Source organism: Engystomops pustulosus, chromosome 1 (assembly GCF_040894005.1).
Source record: "Engystomops pustulosus chromosome 1, aEngPut4.maternal, whole genome shotgun sequence".
In the NCBI taxonomy this organism is placed as follows: domain Eukaryota; kingdom Metazoa; phylum Chordata; class Amphibia; order Anura; family Leptodactylidae; genus Engystomops; species Engystomops pustulosus.
The window spans coordinates 224,944,396-224,960,911 of record NC_092411.1 but is presented as its reverse complement, the minus strand read 5'-3'; the positions used below and the strand labels follow the sequence as shown (position 1 = coordinate 224,960,911).

The 16,516-nt window shown below is 31.4% G+C and overlaps 28 non-coding genes across 28 annotated transcripts; all 28 read right to left on the bottom strand.

Annotated features, from left to right (window-relative positions):
* Positions 1–224: 224 nt before the first annotated feature.
* TRNAC-GCA (transfer RNA cysteine (anticodon GCA)) lies at positions 225–296 on the bottom strand. The gene has a single exon. It is a non-coding gene; the product is annotated as a tRNA-Cys (tRNA).
* Positions 297–616: 320 nt separating this feature from the next.
* On the bottom strand, positions 617–688 carry TRNAC-GCA (transfer RNA cysteine (anticodon GCA)). Its single transcript has one exon. It is a non-coding gene; the product is annotated as a tRNA-Cys (tRNA).
* Positions 689–1,008: 320 nt separating this feature from the next.
* Positions 1,009–1,080, bottom strand: TRNAC-GCA (transfer RNA cysteine (anticodon GCA)). The gene has a single exon. It is a non-coding gene; the product is annotated as a tRNA-Cys (tRNA).
* A 320-nt stretch (positions 1,081–1,400) lies between these two features.
* Positions 1,401–1,472, bottom strand: TRNAC-GCA (transfer RNA cysteine (anticodon GCA)). The gene has a single exon. It is a non-coding gene; the product is annotated as a tRNA-Cys (tRNA).
* A 320-nt stretch (positions 1,473–1,792) lies between these two features.
* On the bottom strand, positions 1,793–1,864 carry TRNAC-GCA (transfer RNA cysteine (anticodon GCA)). Its single transcript has one exon. It is a non-coding gene; the product is annotated as a tRNA-Cys (tRNA).
* Positions 1,865–2,184: 320 nt separating this feature from the next.
* Positions 2,185–2,256, bottom strand: TRNAC-GCA (transfer RNA cysteine (anticodon GCA)). The gene has a single exon. It is a non-coding gene; the product is annotated as a tRNA-Cys (tRNA).
* A 320-nt stretch (positions 2,257–2,576) lies between these two features.
* On the bottom strand, positions 2,577–2,648 carry TRNAC-GCA (transfer RNA cysteine (anticodon GCA)). Its single transcript has one exon. It is a non-coding gene; the product is annotated as a tRNA-Cys (tRNA).
* Positions 2,649–2,968: 320 nt separating this feature from the next.
* TRNAC-GCA (transfer RNA cysteine (anticodon GCA)) lies at positions 2,969–3,040 on the bottom strand. The gene has a single exon. It is a non-coding gene; the product is annotated as a tRNA-Cys (tRNA).
* A 320-nt stretch (positions 3,041–3,360) lies between these two features.
* TRNAC-GCA (transfer RNA cysteine (anticodon GCA)) lies at positions 3,361–3,432 on the bottom strand. Its single transcript has one exon. It is a non-coding gene; the product is annotated as a tRNA-Cys (tRNA).
* A 320-nt stretch (positions 3,433–3,752) lies between these two features.
* TRNAC-GCA (transfer RNA cysteine (anticodon GCA)) lies at positions 3,753–3,824 on the bottom strand. Its single transcript has one exon. It is a non-coding gene; the product is annotated as a tRNA-Cys (tRNA).
* Positions 3,825–4,144: 320 nt separating this feature from the next.
* Positions 4,145–4,216, bottom strand: TRNAC-GCA (transfer RNA cysteine (anticodon GCA)). Its single transcript has one exon. It is a non-coding gene; the product is annotated as a tRNA-Cys (tRNA).
* Positions 4,217–4,536: 320 nt separating this feature from the next.
* TRNAC-GCA (transfer RNA cysteine (anticodon GCA)) lies at positions 4,537–4,608 on the bottom strand. Its single transcript has one exon. It is a non-coding gene; the product is annotated as a tRNA-Cys (tRNA).
* Positions 4,609–4,928: 320 nt separating this feature from the next.
* On the bottom strand, positions 4,929–5,000 carry TRNAC-GCA (transfer RNA cysteine (anticodon GCA)). The gene has a single exon. It is a non-coding gene; the product is annotated as a tRNA-Cys (tRNA).
* A 320-nt stretch (positions 5,001–5,320) lies between these two features.
* On the bottom strand, positions 5,321–5,392 carry TRNAC-GCA (transfer RNA cysteine (anticodon GCA)). Its single transcript has one exon. It is a non-coding gene; the product is annotated as a tRNA-Cys (tRNA).
* Positions 5,393–7,274: 1,882 nt separating this feature from the next.
* TRNAC-GCA (transfer RNA cysteine (anticodon GCA)) lies at positions 7,275–7,346 on the bottom strand. Its single transcript has one exon. It is a non-coding gene; the product is annotated as a tRNA-Cys (tRNA).
* A 320-nt stretch (positions 7,347–7,666) lies between these two features.
* On the bottom strand, positions 7,667–7,738 carry TRNAC-GCA (transfer RNA cysteine (anticodon GCA)). The gene has a single exon. It is a non-coding gene; the product is annotated as a tRNA-Cys (tRNA).
* A 320-nt stretch (positions 7,739–8,058) lies between these two features.
* TRNAC-GCA (transfer RNA cysteine (anticodon GCA)) lies at positions 8,059–8,130 on the bottom strand. The gene has a single exon. It is a non-coding gene; the product is annotated as a tRNA-Cys (tRNA).
* Positions 8,131–10,012: 1,882 nt separating this feature from the next.
* Positions 10,013–10,084, bottom strand: TRNAC-GCA (transfer RNA cysteine (anticodon GCA)). The gene has a single exon. It is a non-coding gene; the product is annotated as a tRNA-Cys (tRNA).
* A 1,104-nt stretch (positions 10,085–11,188) lies between these two features.
* On the bottom strand, positions 11,189–11,260 carry TRNAC-GCA (transfer RNA cysteine (anticodon GCA)). Its single transcript has one exon. It is a non-coding gene; the product is annotated as a tRNA-Cys (tRNA).
* A 320-nt stretch (positions 11,261–11,580) lies between these two features.
* Positions 11,581–11,652, bottom strand: TRNAC-GCA (transfer RNA cysteine (anticodon GCA)). Its single transcript has one exon. It is a non-coding gene; the product is annotated as a tRNA-Cys (tRNA).
* Positions 11,653–11,972: 320 nt separating this feature from the next.
* TRNAC-GCA (transfer RNA cysteine (anticodon GCA)) lies at positions 11,973–12,044 on the bottom strand. Its single transcript has one exon. It is a non-coding gene; the product is annotated as a tRNA-Cys (tRNA).
* Positions 12,045–12,364: 320 nt separating this feature from the next.
* Positions 12,365–12,436, bottom strand: TRNAC-GCA (transfer RNA cysteine (anticodon GCA)). Its single transcript has one exon. It is a non-coding gene; the product is annotated as a tRNA-Cys (tRNA).
* A 320-nt stretch (positions 12,437–12,756) lies between these two features.
* On the bottom strand, positions 12,757–12,828 carry TRNAC-GCA (transfer RNA cysteine (anticodon GCA)). Its single transcript has one exon. It is a non-coding gene; the product is annotated as a tRNA-Cys (tRNA).
* A 768-nt stretch (positions 12,829–13,596) lies between these two features.
* TRNAC-GCA (transfer RNA cysteine (anticodon GCA)) lies at positions 13,597–13,668 on the bottom strand. The gene has a single exon. It is a non-coding gene; the product is annotated as a tRNA-Cys (tRNA).
* A 320-nt stretch (positions 13,669–13,988) lies between these two features.
* Positions 13,989–14,060, bottom strand: TRNAC-GCA (transfer RNA cysteine (anticodon GCA)). The gene has a single exon. It is a non-coding gene; the product is annotated as a tRNA-Cys (tRNA).
* A 320-nt stretch (positions 14,061–14,380) lies between these two features.
* On the bottom strand, positions 14,381–14,452 carry TRNAC-GCA (transfer RNA cysteine (anticodon GCA)). Its single transcript has one exon. It is a non-coding gene; the product is annotated as a tRNA-Cys (tRNA).
* A 712-nt stretch (positions 14,453–15,164) lies between these two features.
* TRNAC-GCA (transfer RNA cysteine (anticodon GCA)) lies at positions 15,165–15,236 on the bottom strand. The gene has a single exon. It is a non-coding gene; the product is annotated as a tRNA-Cys (tRNA).
* A 712-nt stretch (positions 15,237–15,948) lies between these two features.
* Positions 15,949–16,020, bottom strand: TRNAC-GCA (transfer RNA cysteine (anticodon GCA)). The gene has a single exon. It is a non-coding gene; the product is annotated as a tRNA-Cys (tRNA).
* Positions 16,021–16,516: the final 496 nt, after the last annotated feature.

Genomic DNA, 16,516 nt, shown 5'->3' with positions numbered 1-16,516 from the left:
TCAATTGAAAGATTATTTCTCAGACACAATATTAAAAAAAAATTCAAACTTACATGTTAGAGGACTAACAATTGATGTAAACAAGTATAATGACTAATTTAAAAACACCTTTAATATTTCAAGTAACTGGACATGTCAAGCAATGTAATTTCGTAATTTTATGATCCTTCAAATAGTGAATGATGTATTGTGTATAAGACTTGAAAAAGAACATGTTTGGAACAAGGGGGCACTCGGAGTTGAACCAAGGACCTCTTGATCTGCAGTCAAATGCTCTACCACTGAGCTATACCCCCAATGTACGTCAAAGAATTTTTGTCCAAAAAACTTTAAATTATAGACAAATGCACATTTTCATGTTCTTTTGTTTGAAAACATGGATTTGAGTTACATCAATTGAAAGATTATTTCTCAGACACAATATTCCAAAAAAATTCAAACTTACATGTTAGAGGACTGAGAACTGATGTAAACAAGTATAATAACTAATTTAAAAACACCTTCAATATTTCAAGTAACTGGACATGTCAAGCAATGTAATTTCGTAATTTTATGATCCTTCAAATAGTGAATGATGTATTGTGTATAAGAATTGAAAATGAAGATGTATGGTACAAGGGGGCACTCGGAGTTGAACCAAGGACCTCTTGATCTGCAGTCAAATGCTCTACCACTGAGCTATACCCCCAATGTTCGTCAAATAATTTTTGTCCAAAATCTTTTAAATTATAGACAAATGCACATTTTCATGTTCTCTTGTTTGAAAACATGGATTTGAGTTACATCAATTGAAAGATTATTTCTCAGACACAATATTCCAAAAAAATTCAAACTTACATGTTAGAGGACTGAGAACTGATGTAAACAAGTATAATAACTAATTTAAAAACACCTTCAATATTTCAAGTAACTGGACATGTCAAGCAATGTAATTTCGTAATTTTATGATCCTTCAAATAGTGAATGATGTATTGTGTATAAGAATTGAAAATGAAGATGTATGGTACAAGGGGGCACTTGGAGTTGAACCAAGGACCTCTTGATCTGCAGTCAAATGCTCTACCACTGAGCTATACCCCCAATGTACATTAAATAATTTTTGTCCAAAATCTTTTAAATTATAGACAAATGCACATTTTCATGTTCTCTTGTTTGAAAACATGGATTTGAGTTACATCAATTGAAAAATTATTTCTCAGACACAATATTCAAAAAAAATTCAAACTTACATGTTAGAGGACTGAGAATTGATGTAAACAAGTATAATAACTAATTTAAAAACACCTTCAATATTTCAAGTAACTGGACATGTCAAGCAATGTAATTTCGTAATTTTATGATCCTTCAAATAGTGAATGATGTATTGTGTATAAGACTTGAAAAAGAACATGTTTGGAACAAGGGGGCACTCGGAGTTGAACCAAGGACCTCTTGATCTGCAGTCAAATGCTCTACCACTGAGCTATACCCCCTATGTACGTCAAAGAATTTTTGTCCAAAATCTTTTAAATTATAGACAAATGCACATTTTCATGTTCTCTTGTTTGAAAACATGGATTTGAGTTACATCAATTGAAAGATTATTTCTCAGACACAATATTCAAAAAAAATTCAAACTTACATGTTAGAGGACTGAGAATTGATGTAAACAAGTATAATAACTAATTTAAAAACACCTTCAATATTTCAAGTAACTGGACATGTCAAGCAATGTAATTTCGTAATTTTATGATCCTTCAAATAGTGAATGATGTATTGTGTATAAGAATTGAAAATGAAGATGTATGGTACAAGGGGGCACTCGGAGTTGAACCAAGGACCTCTTGATCTGCAGTCAAATGCTCTACCACTGAGCTATACCCCCAATGTACATTAAAGAATTTTTGTCCAAAATCTTTTAAATTATAGACAAATGCACATTTTCATGTTCTCTTGTTTGAAAACATGGATTTGAGTTACATCAATTGAAAGATTATTTCTCAGACACAATATTCCAAAAAAATTCAAACTTACATGTTAGAGGACTGAGAACTGATGTAAACAAGTATAATAACTAATTTAAAAACACCTTCAATATTTCAAGTAACTGGACATGTCAAGCAATGTAATTTCGTAATTTTATGATCCTTCAAATAGTGAATGATGTATTGTGTATAAGAATTGAAAATGAAGATGTATGGTACAAGGGGGCACTCGGAGTTGAACCAAGGACCTCTTGATCTGCAGTCAAATGCTCTACCACTGAGCTATACCCCCAATGTACGTCAAATAATTTTTGTCCAAAATCTTTTAAATTATAGACAAATGCACATTTTCATGTTCTCTTGTTTGAAAACATGGATTTGAGTTACATCAATTGAAAGATTATTTCTCAGACACAATATTAAAAAAAAATTCAAACTTACATGTTAGAGGACTAACAATTGATGTAAACAAGTATAATGACTAATTTAAAAACACCTTTAATATTTCAAGTAACTGGACATGTCAAGCAATGTAATTTCGTAATTTTATGATCCTTCAAATAGTGAATGATGTATTGTGTATAAGACTTGAAAAAGAACATGTTTGGAACAAGGGGGCACTCGGAGTTGAACCAAGGACCTCTTGATCTGCAGTCAAATGCTCTACCACTGAGCTATACCCCCAATGTACGTCAAAGAATTTTTGTCCAAAAAACTTTAAATTATAGACAAATGCACATTTTCATGTTCTTTTGTTTGAAAACATGGATTTGAGTTACATCAATTGAAAGATTATTTCTCAGACACAATATTCCAAAAAAATTCAAACTTACATGTTAGAGGACTGAGAACTGATGTAAACAAGTATAATAACTAATTTAAAAACACCTTCAATATTTCAAGTAACTGGACATGTCAAGCAATGTAATTTCGTAATTTTATGATCCTTCAAATAGTGAATGATGTATTGTGTATAAGAATTGAAAATGAAGATGTATGGTACAAGGGGGCACTCGGAGTTGAACCAAGGACCTCTTGATCTGCAGTCAAATGCTCTACCACTGAGCTATACCCCCAATGTTCGTCAAATAATTTTTGTCCAAAATCTTTTAAATTATAGACAAATGCACATTTTCATGTTCTCTTGTTTGAAAACATGGATTTGAGTTACATCAATTGAAAGATTATTTCTCAGACACAATATTCCAAAAAAATTCAAACTTACATGTTAGAGGACTGAGAACTGATGTAAACAAGTATAATAACTAATTTAAAAACACCTTCAATATTTCAAGTAACTGGACATGTCAAGCAATGTAATTTCGTAATTTTATGATCCTTCAAATAGTGAATGATGTATTGTGTATAAGAATTGAAAATGAAGATGTATGGTACAAGGGGGTACTTGGAGTTGAACCAAGGACCTCTTGATCTGCAGTCAAATGCTCTACCACTGAGCTATACCCCCAATGTACATTAAATAATTTTTGTCCAAAATCTTTTAAATTATAGACAAATGCACATTTTCATGTTCTCTTGTTTGAAAACATGGATTTGAGTTACATCAATTGAAAAATTATTTCTCAGACACAATATTCAAAAAAAATTCAAACTTACATGTTAGAGGACTGAGAATTGATGTAAACAAGTATAATAACTAATTTAAAAACACCTTCAATATTTCAAGTAACTGGACATGTCAAGCAATGTAATTTCGTAATTTTATGATCCTTCAAATAGTGAATGATGTATTGTGTATAAGACTTGAAAAAGAACATGTTTGGAACAAGGGGGCACTCGGAGTTGAACCAAGGACCTCTTGATCTGCAGTCAAATGCTCTACCACTGAGCTATACCCCCAATGTACATCAAAGAATTTTTGTCCAAAAAACTTTAAATTATAGACAAATGCACATTTTCATGTTCTTTTGTTAGAAAAAATGGATTTGAGTTACATCAATTGAAAGATTATTTCTCAGACACAATATTCCAAAAAAATTCAAACTTACATGTTAGAGGACTGAGAACTGATGTAAACAAGTATAATAACTAATTTAAAAACACCTTCAATATTTCAAGTAACTGGACATGTCAAGCAATGTAATTTCGTAATTTTATGATCCTTCAAATAGTGAATGATGTTTTGTGTATAAGAATTGAAAATGAAGATGTATGGTACAAGGGGGCACTCGGAGTTGAACCAAGGACCTCTTGATCTGCAGTCAAATGCTCTACCACTGAGCTATACCCCCAATGTACGTCAAATAATTTTTGTCCAAAATATTTTAAATTATAGACAAATGCACATTTTCATGTTCTCTTGTTTGAAAACATGGATTTGAGTTACATCAATTGAAAGATTATTTCTCAGACACAATATTCCAAAAAAATTCAAACTTACATGTTAGAGGACTGAGAACTGATGTAAACAAGTATAATAACTAATTTAAAAACACCTTCAATATTTCAAGTAACTGGACATGTCAAGCAATGTAATTTCGTAATTTTATGATCCTTCAAATAGTGAATGATGTATTGTGTGTAAGACTTGAAAATGAAGACGTATGGTACAAGGGGGCACTCGGAGTTGAACCAAGGACCTCTTGATCTGCAGTCAAATGCTCTACCATTGAGCTATACCCCCAATGTACATTAAAGAATTTTTGTCCAAAATCTTTAAAATTATAGACAAATGCACATTTTCATGTTCTCTTGTTTGAAAACATGGATTTGAGTTACATCAATTAAAAGATTATTACTCAGACACATTATTCCAAAAAAATTCAAACTTTCATGTTAGAGGACTAAGAATTGATGTAAACAAGTATAATAACTAAATTAAAAACACCTTCAATATTTCAAGTAACTGGACATGTCAAGCAATGTAATTTCGTAATTTTATGATCCTTCAAATAGTGAATGATGTATTGTGTGTAAGACTTGAAAAAGAACATGTTTGGAACAAGGGGGCACTCGGAGTTGAACCAAGGACCTCTTGATCTGCAGTCAAATGCTCTACCACTGAGCTATACCCCCAATGTACATCAAAGAATTTTTGTCCAAAAAACTTTAAATTATAGACAAATGCACATTTTCATGTTCTTTTGTTTGAAAACATGGATTTGAGTTACATCAATTGAAAGATTATTTCTCAGACACAATATTCCAAAAAAATTCAAACTTACATGTTAGAGGACTGAGAATTGATGTAAACAAGTATAATAACTAATTTAAAAACACCTTCAATATTTCAAGTAACTGGACATGTCAAGCAATGTAATTTCGTAATTTTATGATCCTTCAAATAGTGAATGATGTATTGTGTATAAGAATTGAAAATGAAGATGTATGGTACAAGGGGGCACTCGGAGTTGAACCAAGGACCTCTTGATCTGCAGTCAAATGCTCTACCACTGAGCTATACCCCCAATGTACGTCAAAGAATTTTTGTCCAAAATCTTTTAAATTATAGACAAATGCACATTTTCATGTTCTCTTGTTTGAAAACATGGATTTGAGTTACATCAATTGAAAGATTATTTCTCAGACACAATATTCCAAAAAAATTCAAACTTACATGTTAGAGGACTGAGAATTGATGTAAACAAGTATAATAACTAATTTAAAAACACCTTCAATATTTCAAGTAACTGGACATGTCAAGCAATGTAATTTCGTAATTTTATGATCCTTCAAATAGTGAATGATGTATTGTGTATAAGAATTGAAAATGAATATGTATGGTACAAGGGGGCACTCGGAGTTGATCCAAGGACCTCTTGATCTGCAGTCAAATGCTCTACCACTGAGCTATACCCCCAATGTACGTCAAAGAATTTTTGTCCAAAATCTTTTAAATTATAGACAAATGCACATTTTCATGTTCTCTTGTTTGAAAACATGGATTTGAGTTACATCAATTGAAAGATTATTTCTCAGACACAATATTCCAAAAAAATTCAAACTTACATGTTAGAGGACTGAGAACTGATGTAAACAAGTATAATAACTAATTTAAAAACACCTTCAATATTTCAAGTAACTGGACATGTCAAGCAATGTAATTTCGTAATTTTATGATCCTTCAAATAGTGAATGATGTATTGTGTATAAGAATTGAAAATGAAGATGTATGGTACAAGGGGGCACTTGGAGTTGAACCAAGGACCTCTTGATCAGCAGTCAAATGCTCTACCACTGAGCTATACCCCCAATGTACATTAAAAAATTTTTGTCCAAAATCTTTTAAATTATAGACAAATGCACATTTTCATGTTCTCTTGTTTGAAAACATGGATTTGAGTTACATCAATTGAAAAATTATTTCTCAGACACAATATTCAAAAAAAATTCAAACTTACATGTTAGAGGACTGAGAATTGATGTAAACAAGTATAATAACTAATTTAAAAACACCTTCAATATTTCAAGTAACTGGACATGTCAAGCAATGTAATTTCGTAATTTTATGATCCTTCAAATAGTGAATGATGTATTGTGTGTAAGACTTGAAAATGAATGGTACAAGCGGGCACTCGGAGTTGAACCAAGGACCTCTTGATCTGCAGTCAAATGCTCTACCACTGAGCTATACCCCCAATGTACATTAAAGAATTTTTGTCCAAAATCTTTAAAATTATAGACAAATGCACATTTTCATGTTCTCTTGTTTGAAAACATGGATTTGAGTTACATCAATTAAAAGATTATTACTCAGACACATTATTCCAAAAAAATTCAAACTTACATGTTAGAGGACTAAGAATTGATGTAAACAAGTATAATAACTAAATTAAAAACACCTTCAATATTTCAAGTAACTGGACATGTCAAGCAATGTAATTTCGTAATTTTATGATCCTTCAAATAGTGAATGATGTATTGTGTGTAAGACTTGAAAAAGAACATGTTTGGAACAAGGGGGCACTCGGAGTTGAACCAAGGACCTCTTGATCTGCAGTCAAATGCTCTACCACTGAGCTATAACCCCAATGTACATCAAAGAATTTTTGTCCAAAAAACTTTAAATTATAGACAAATGCACATTTTCATGTTCTTTTGTTTGAAAACATGGATTTGAGTTACATCAATTGAAAGATTATTTCTCAGACACAATATTCCAAAAAAATTCAAACTTACATGTTAGAGGACTGAGAATTGATGTAAACAAGTATAATAACTAATTTAAAAAAACCTTCAATATTTCAAGTAACTGGACATGTCAAGCAATGTAATTTCGTAATTTTATGATCCTTCAAATAGTGAATGATGTATTGTGTATAAGAATTGAAAATGAAGATGTATGGTACAAGGGGGCACTCGGAGTTGAACCAAGGACCTCTTGATCTGCAGTCAAATGCTCTACCACTGAGCTATACCCCCAACGTACGTCAAAGAATTTTTGTCCAAAATCTTTTAAATTATAGACAAATGCACATTTTCATGTTCTCTTGTTTGAAAACATGGATTTGAGTTACATCAATTGAAAGATTATTTCTCAGACACAATATTCAAAAAAAATTCAAACTTACATGTTAGAGGACTGAGAATTGATGTAAACAAGTATAATAACTAATTTAAAAACACCTTCAATATTTCAAGTAACTGGACATGTCAAGCAATGTAATTTCGTAATTTTATGATCCTTCAAATAGTGAATGATGTATTGTGTGTAAGACTTGAAAACGAAGACGTATGGTACAAGGGGGCACTCGGAGTTGAACCAAGGACCTCTTGATCTGCAGTCAAATGCTCTACCACTGAGCTATACCCCCAATGTACATTAAAGAATTTTTGTCCAAAATCTTTAAAATTATAGACAAATGCACATTTTCATGTTCTCTTGTTTGAAAACATGGATTTGAGTAACATCAATTGAAAGATTATTACTCAGACACATTATTCCAAAAAAATTCAAACTTACATGTTGAAGGACTAAGAATTGATGTAAACAAGTATAATAACTAAATTAAAAACACCTTCAATATTTCAAGTAACTGGACATGTCAAGCAATGTAATTTCGTAATTTTATGATCCTTCAAATAGTGAATGATGTATTGTGTATAAGAATTGAAAATGAAGATGTATGGTACAAGGGGGCACTCGGAGTTGAACCAAGGACCTCTTGATCTGCAGTCAAATGCTCTACCACTGAGCTATACCCCCAATGTACGTCAAAGAATTTTTGTCCAAAATCTTTTAAATTATAGACAAATGCACATTTTCATGTTCTCTTGTTTGAAAACATGGATTTGAGTTACATCAATTGAAAGATTATTTCTCAGACACAATATTCCAAAAAAATTCAAACTTACATGTTAGAGGACTGAGAATTGATGTAAACAAGTATAATAACTAATTTAAAAACACCTTCAATATTTCAAGTAACTGGACATGTCAAGCAATGTAATTTCGTAATTTTATGATCCTTCAAATAGTGAATGATGTATTGTGTATAAGAATTGAAAATGAATATGTATGGTACAAGGGGGCACTCGGAGTTGATCCAAGGACCTCTTGATCTGCAGTCAAATGCTCTACCACTGAGCTATACCCCCAATGTACGTCAAAGAATTTTTGTCCAAAATCTTTTAAATTATAGACAAATGCACATTTTCATGTTCTCTTGTTTGAAAACATGGATTTGAGTTACATCAATTGAAAGATTATTTCTCAGACACAATATTCCAAAAAAATTCAAACTTACATGTTAGAGGACTGAGAACTGATGTAAACAAGTATAATAACTAATTTAAAAACACCTTCAATATTTCAAGTAACTGGACATGTCAAGCAATGTAATTTCGTAATTTTATGATCCTTCAAATAGTGAATGATGTATTGTGTATAAGAATTGAAAATGAAGATGTATGGTACAAGGGGGCACTTGGAGTTGAACCAAGGACCTCTTGATCAGCAGTCAAATGCTCTACCACTGAGCTATACCCCCAATGTACATTAAAAAATTTTTGTCCAAAATCTTTTAAATTATAGACAAATGCACATTTTCATGTTCTCTTGTTTGAAAACATGGATTTGAGTTACATCAATTGAAAAATTATTTCTCAGACACAATATTCAAAAAAAATTCAAACTTACATGTTAGAGGACTGAGAATTGATGTAAACAAGTATAATAACTAATTTAAAAACACCTTCAATATTTCAAGTAACTGGACATGTCAAGCAATGTAATTTCGTAATTTTATGATCCTTCAAATAGTGAATGATGTATTGTGTGTAAGACTTGAAAATGAATGGTACAAGCGGGCACTCGGAGTTGAACCAAGGACCTCTTGATCTGCAGTCAAATGCTCTACCACTGAGCTATACCCCCAATGTACATTAAAGAATTTTTGTCCAAAATCTTTAAAATTATAGACAAATGCACATTTTCATGTTCTCTTGTTTGAAAACATGGATTTGAGTTACATCAATTAAAAGATTATTACTCAGACACATTATTCCAAAAAAATTCAAACTTACATGTTAGAGGACTAAGAATTGATGTAAACAAGTATAATAACTAAATTAAAAACACCTTCAATATTTCAAGTAACTGGACATGTCAAGCAATGTAATTTCGTAATTTTATGATCCTTCAAATAGTGAATGATGTATTGTGTGTAAGACTTGAAAAAGAACATGTTTGGAACAAGGGGGCACTCGGAGTTGAACCAAGGACCTCTTGATCTGCAGTCAAATGCTCTACCACTGAGCTATAACCCCAATGTACATCAAAGAATTTTTGTCCAAAAAACTTTAAATTATAGACAAATGCACATTTTCATGTTCTTTTGTTTGAAAACATGGATTTGAGTTACATCAATTGAAAGATTATTTCTCAGACACAATATTCCAAAAAAATTCAAACTTACATGTTAGAGGACTGAGAATTGATGTAAACAAGTATAATAACTAATTTAAAAAAACCTTCAATATTTCAAGTAACTGGACATGTCAAGCAATGTAATTTCGTAATTTTATGATCCTTCAAATAGTGAATGATGTATTGTGTATAAGAATTGAAAATGAAGATGTATGGTACAAGGGGGCACTCGGAGTTGAACCAAGGACCTCTTGATCTGCAGTCAAATGCTCTACCACTGAGCTATACCCCCAACGTACGTCAAAGAATTTTTGTCCAAAATCTTTTAAATTATAGACAAATGCACATTTTCATGTTCTCTTGTTTGAAAACATGGATTTGAGTTACATCAATTGAAAGATTATTTCTCAGACACAATATTCAAAAAAAATTCAAACTTACATGTTAGAGGACTGAGAATTGATGTAAACAAGTATAATAACTAATTTAAAAACACCTTCAATATTTCAAGTAACTGGACATGTCAAGCAATGTAATTTCGTAATTTTATGATCCTTCAAATAGTGAATGATGTATTGTGTGTAAGACTTGAAAATGAAGACGTATGGTACAAGGGGGCACTCGGAGTTGAACCAAGGACCTCTTGATCTGCAGTCAAATGCTCTACTACTGAGCTATACCCCCAATGTACATTAAAGAATTTTTGTCCAAAATCTTTAAAATTATAGACAAATGCACATTTTCATGTTCTCTTGTTTGAAAACATGGATTTGAGTAACATCAATTGAAAGATTATTACTCAGACACATTATTCCAAAAAAATTCAAACTTACATGTTGAAGGACTAAGAATTGATGTAAACAAGTATAATAACTAAATTAAAAACACCTTCAATATTTCAAGTAACTGGACATGTCAAGCAATGTAATTTCGTAATTTTATGATCCTTCAAATAGTGAATGATGTATTGTGTGTAAGACTTGAAAAAGAACATGTTTGGAACAAGGGGGCACTCGGAGTTGAACCAAGGACCTCTTGATCTGCAGTCAAATGCTCTACCACCGAGCTATACCCCCAATGTACATCAAAGAATTTTTGTCCAAAAAACTTTAAATTATAGACAAATGCACATTTTCATGTTCTTTTGTTTGAAAACATGGATTTGAGTTACATCAATTGAAAGATTATTTCTCAGACACAATATTCCAAAAAAATTCAAACTTACATGTTAGAGGTCTGAGAATTGATGTAAACAAGTATAATAACTAATTTAAAAACACCTTCAATATTTCAAGTAACTGGACATGTCAAGCAATGTAATTTCGTAATTTTATGATCCTTCAAATAGTGAATGATGTATTGTGTATAAGAATTGAAAATGAAGATGTATGGTACAAGGGGGCACTCGGAGTTGAACCAAGGACCTCTTGATCTGCAGTCAAATGCTCTACCACTGAGCTATACCCCCAACGTACGTCAAAGAATTTTTGTCCAAAATCTTTTAAATTATAGACAAATGCACATTTTCATGTTCTCTTGTTTGAAAACATGGATTTGAGTTACATCAATTGAAAGATTATTTCTCAGACACAATATTCAAAAAAAATTAAAACTTACATGTTAGAGGACTGAGAATTGATGTAAACAAGTATAATAACTAATTTAAAAACACCTTCAATATTTCAAGTAACTGGACATGTCAAGCAATGTAATTTCGTAATTTTATGATCCTTCAAATAGTGAATGATGTATTGTGTGTAAGACTTGAAAATGAAGACGTATGGTACAAGGGGGCACTCGGAGTTGAACCAAGGACCTCTTGATCTGCAGTCAAATGCTCTACCACTGAGCTATACCCCCAATGTACATCAAATAATTTTTGTCCAAAATCTTTTAAATTATAGACAAATGCACATTTTCATGTTCTCTTGTTTGAAAACATGGATTTGAGTTACATCAATTGAAAGATTATTTCTCAGACACAATATTCAAAAAAAATTCAAACTTACATTTTAGAGGACTAAAAATTGATGTAAACAAGTATAATGACTAATTTAAAAACACCTTTAATATTTCAAGTAACTGGACATGTCAAGCAATGTAATTTCGTAATTTTATGATCCTTCAAATAGTGAATGATGTATTGTGTATAAGACTTGAAAAAGAACATGTTTGGAACAAGGGGGCACTCGGAGTTGAACCAAGGACCTCTTGATCTGCAGTCAAATGCTCTACCACTGAGCTATACCCCCAATGTACGTCAAAGAATTTTTGTCCAAAAAACTTTAAATTATAGACAAATGCACATTTTCATGTTCTTTTGTTTGAAAACATGGATTTGAGTTACATCAATTGAAAGATTATTTCTCAGACACAATATTCCAAAAAAATTCAAACTTACATGTTAGAGGACTGAGAACTGATGTAAACAAGTATAATAACTAATTTAAAAACACCTTCAATATTTCAAGTAACTGGACATGTCAAGCAATGTAATTTCGTAATTTTATGATCCTTCAAATAGTGAATGATGTATTGTGTATAAGAATTGAAAATGAAGATGTATGGTACAAGGGGGCACTCGGAGTTGAACCAAGGACCTCTTGATCTGCAGTCAAATGCTCTACCACTGAGCTATACCCCCAATGTACGTCAAATAATTTTTGTCCAAAATCTTTTAAATTATAGACAAATGCACATTTTCATGTTCTCTTGTTTGAAAACATGGATTTGAGTTACATCAATTGAAAGATTATTTCTCAGACACAATATTCCAAAAAAATTCAAACTTACATGTTAGAGGACTGAGAACTGATGTAAACAAGTATAATAACTAATTTAAAAACACCTTCAATATTTCAAGTAACTGGACATGTCAAGCAATGTAATTTCGTAATTTTATGATCCTTCAAATAGTGAATGATGTATTGTGTATAAGAATTGAAAATGAAGATGTATGGTACAAGGGGGCACTTGGAGTTGAACCAAGGACCTCTTGATCTGCAGTCAAATGCTCTACCACTGAGCTATACCCCCAATGTACATTAAATAATTTTTGTCCAAAATCTTTTAAATTATAGACAAATGCACATTTTCATGTTCTCTTGTTTGAAAACATGGATTTGAGTTACATCAATTGAAAAATTATTTCTCAGACACAATATTCAAAAAAAATTCAAACTTACATGTTAGAGGACTGAGAATTGATGTAAACAAGTATAATAACTAATTTAAAAACACCTTCAATATTTCAAGTAACTGGACATGTCAAGCAATGTAATTTCGTAATTTTATGATCCTTCAAATAGTGAATGATGTATTGTGTGTAAGACTTGAAAATGAATGGTACAAGCGGGCACTCGGAGTTGAATCAAGGACCTCTTGATCTGCAGTCAAATGCTCTACCACTGAGCTATACCCCCAATGTACATTAAAGAATTTTTGTCCAAAATCTTTTAAATTATAGACAAATGCACATTTTCATGTTCTCTTGTTTGAAAACATGGATTTGAGTTACATCAATTGAAAGATTATTTCTCAGACACAATATTCAAAAAAATTTCAAACTTACATGTTACAGGACTGAGAATTGATGTAAACAAGTATAATAACTAATTTAAAAACACCTTCAATATTTCAAGTAACTGAGACTTGATGTAAACAAGTATAATAACTAATTTAAAAACACCTTCAATATTTCAAGTAACTGGACATGTCAAGCAATGTAATTTCGTAATTTTATGATCCTTCAAATAGTGAATGATGTATTGTGTATAAGAATTGAAAATGAAGATGTATGGTACAAGGGGGCACTCGGAGTTGAACCAAGGACCTCTTGATCTGCAGTCAAATGCTCTACCACTGAGCCATACCCCCAATGTACGTCAAAGAATTTTTGTCCAAAATCTTTTAAATTATAGACAAATGCACATTTTCATGTTCTCTTGTTTGAAAACATGGATTTGAGTTACATCAATTGAAAGATTATTTCTCAGACACAATATTCAAAAAAAATTCAAACTTACATGTTAGAGGACTGAGAATTGATGTAAACAAGTATAATAACTAATTTAAAAACACCTTCAATATTTCAAGTAACTGGACATGTCAAGCAATGTAATTTCGTAATTTTATGATCCTTCAAATAGTGAATGATGTATTGTGTATAAGAATTGAAAATGAAGATGTATGGTACAAGGGGGCACTCGGAGTTGAACCAAGGACCTCTTGATCTGCAGTCAAATGCTCTACCACTGAGCTATACCCCCAATGTACATTAAAGAATTTTTGTCCAAAATCTTTTAAATTATAGACAAATGCACATTTTCATGTTCTCTTGTTTGAAAACATGGATTTGAGTTACATCAATTGAAAGATTATTTCTCAGACACAATATTCAAAAAAAATTCAAACTTACATGTTAGAGGACTGAGAATTGATGTAAACAAGTATAATAACTAATTTAAAAACACCTTCAATATTTCAAGTAACTGGACATGTCAAGCAATGTAATTTCGTAATTTTATGATCCTTCAAATAGTGAATGATGTATTGTGTATAAGAATTGAAAATGAAGATGTATGGTACAAGGGGGCACTCGGAGTTGAACCAAGGACCTCTTGATCTGCAGTCAAATGCTCTACCACTGAGCTATACCCCCAATGTACGACAAATAATTTTTGTCCAAAATCTTTTAAATTATAGACAAATGCACATTTTCATGTTCTCTTGTTTGAAAACATGGATTTGAGTTACATCAATTGAAAGATTATTACTCAGACACATTATTCCAAAAAAATTCAAACTTACATGTTAGAGGACTAAGAATTGATGTAAACAAGTATAATAACTAAATTAAAAACACCTTCAATATTTCAAGTAACTGGACATGTCAAGCAATGTAATTTCGTAATTTTATGATCCTTCAAATAGTGAATGATGTATTGTGTGTAAGACTTGAAAATGAAAATGTATGGTACAAGGGAACACTCGGAGTTGAACCAAGGACCTCTTGATCTGCAGTCAAATGCTCTACCACTGAGCTATACCCCCAATGTACATCAAATAATTTTTGTCCAAAATCTTTTAAATTATAGACAAATGCACATTTTCATGTTCTCTTGTTTGAAAACATGGATTTGAGTTACATCAATTGAAAGATTATTTCTCAGACACAATATTCAAAAAAAATTCAAACTTACATGTTAGAGGACTAAAAATTGATGTAAACAAGTATAATGACTAATTTAAAAACACCTTTAATATTTCAAGTAACTGGACATGTCAAGCAATGTAATTTCGTAATTTTATGATCCTTCAAATAGTGAATGATGTATTGTGTATAAGACTTGAAAAAGAACATGTTTGGAACAAGGGGGCACTCGGAGTTGAACCAAGGACCTCTTGATCTGCAGTCAAATGCTCTACCACTGAGCTATACCCCCAATGTACGTCAAAGAATTTTTGTCCAAAAAACTTTAAATTATAGACAAATGCACATTTTCATGTTCTTTTGTTTGAAAACATGGATTTGAGTTACATCAATTGAAAGATTATTTCTCAGACACAATATTCCAAAAAAATTCAAACTTACATGTTAGAGGACTGAGAACTGATGTAAACAAGTATAATAACTAATTTAAAAACACCTTCAATATTTCAAGTAACTGGACATGTCAAGCAATGTAATTTCGTAATTTTATGATCCTTCAAATAGTGAATGATGTATTGTGTATAAGAATTGAAAATGAAGATGTATGGTACAAGGGGGCAGTCGGAGTTGAACCAAGGACCTCTTGATCTGCAGTCAAATGCTCTACCACTGAGCTATACCCCCAATGTACGTCAAATAATTTTTGTCCAAAATCTTTTAAATTATAGACAAATGCACATTTTCATGTTCTCTTGTTTGAAAACATGGATTTGAGTTACATCAATTGAAAGATTATTTCTCAGACACAATATTCCAAAAAAATTCAAACTTACATGTTAGAGGACTGAGAACTGATGTAAACAAGTATAATAACTAATTTAAAAACACCTTCAATATTTCAAGTAACTGGACATGTCAAGCAATGTAATTTCGTAATTTTATGATCCTTCAAATAGTGAATGATGTATTGTGTATAAGAATTGAAAATGAAGATGTATGGTACAAGGGGGCACTTGGAGTTGAACCAAGGACCTCTTGATCTGCAGTCAAAAGCTCTACCACTGAGCTATACCCCCAATGTACATTAAATAATTTTTGTCCAAAATCTTTTAAATTATAGACAAATGCACATTTTCATGTTCTCTTGTTTGAAAACATGGATTTGAGTTACATCAATTGAAAAATTATTTCTCAGACACAATATTCAAAAAAAATTCAAACTTACATGTTAGAGGACTGAGAATTGATGTAAACAAGTATAATAACTAATTTAAAAACACCTTCAATATTTCAAGTAACTGGACATGTCAAGCAATGTAATTTCGTAATTTTATGATCCTTCAAATAGTGAATGATGTATTGTGTGTAAGACTTGAAAATGAATGGTACAAGCGGGCACTCGGAGTTGAATCAAGGACCTCTTGATCTGCAGTCAAATGCTCTACCACTGAGCTATACCCCCAATGTACATTAAAGAATTTTTGTCCAAAATCTTTTAAATTATAGACAAATGCACATTTTCATGTTCTCTTGTTTGAAAACATGGATTTGAGTTACATCAATTGAAAGATT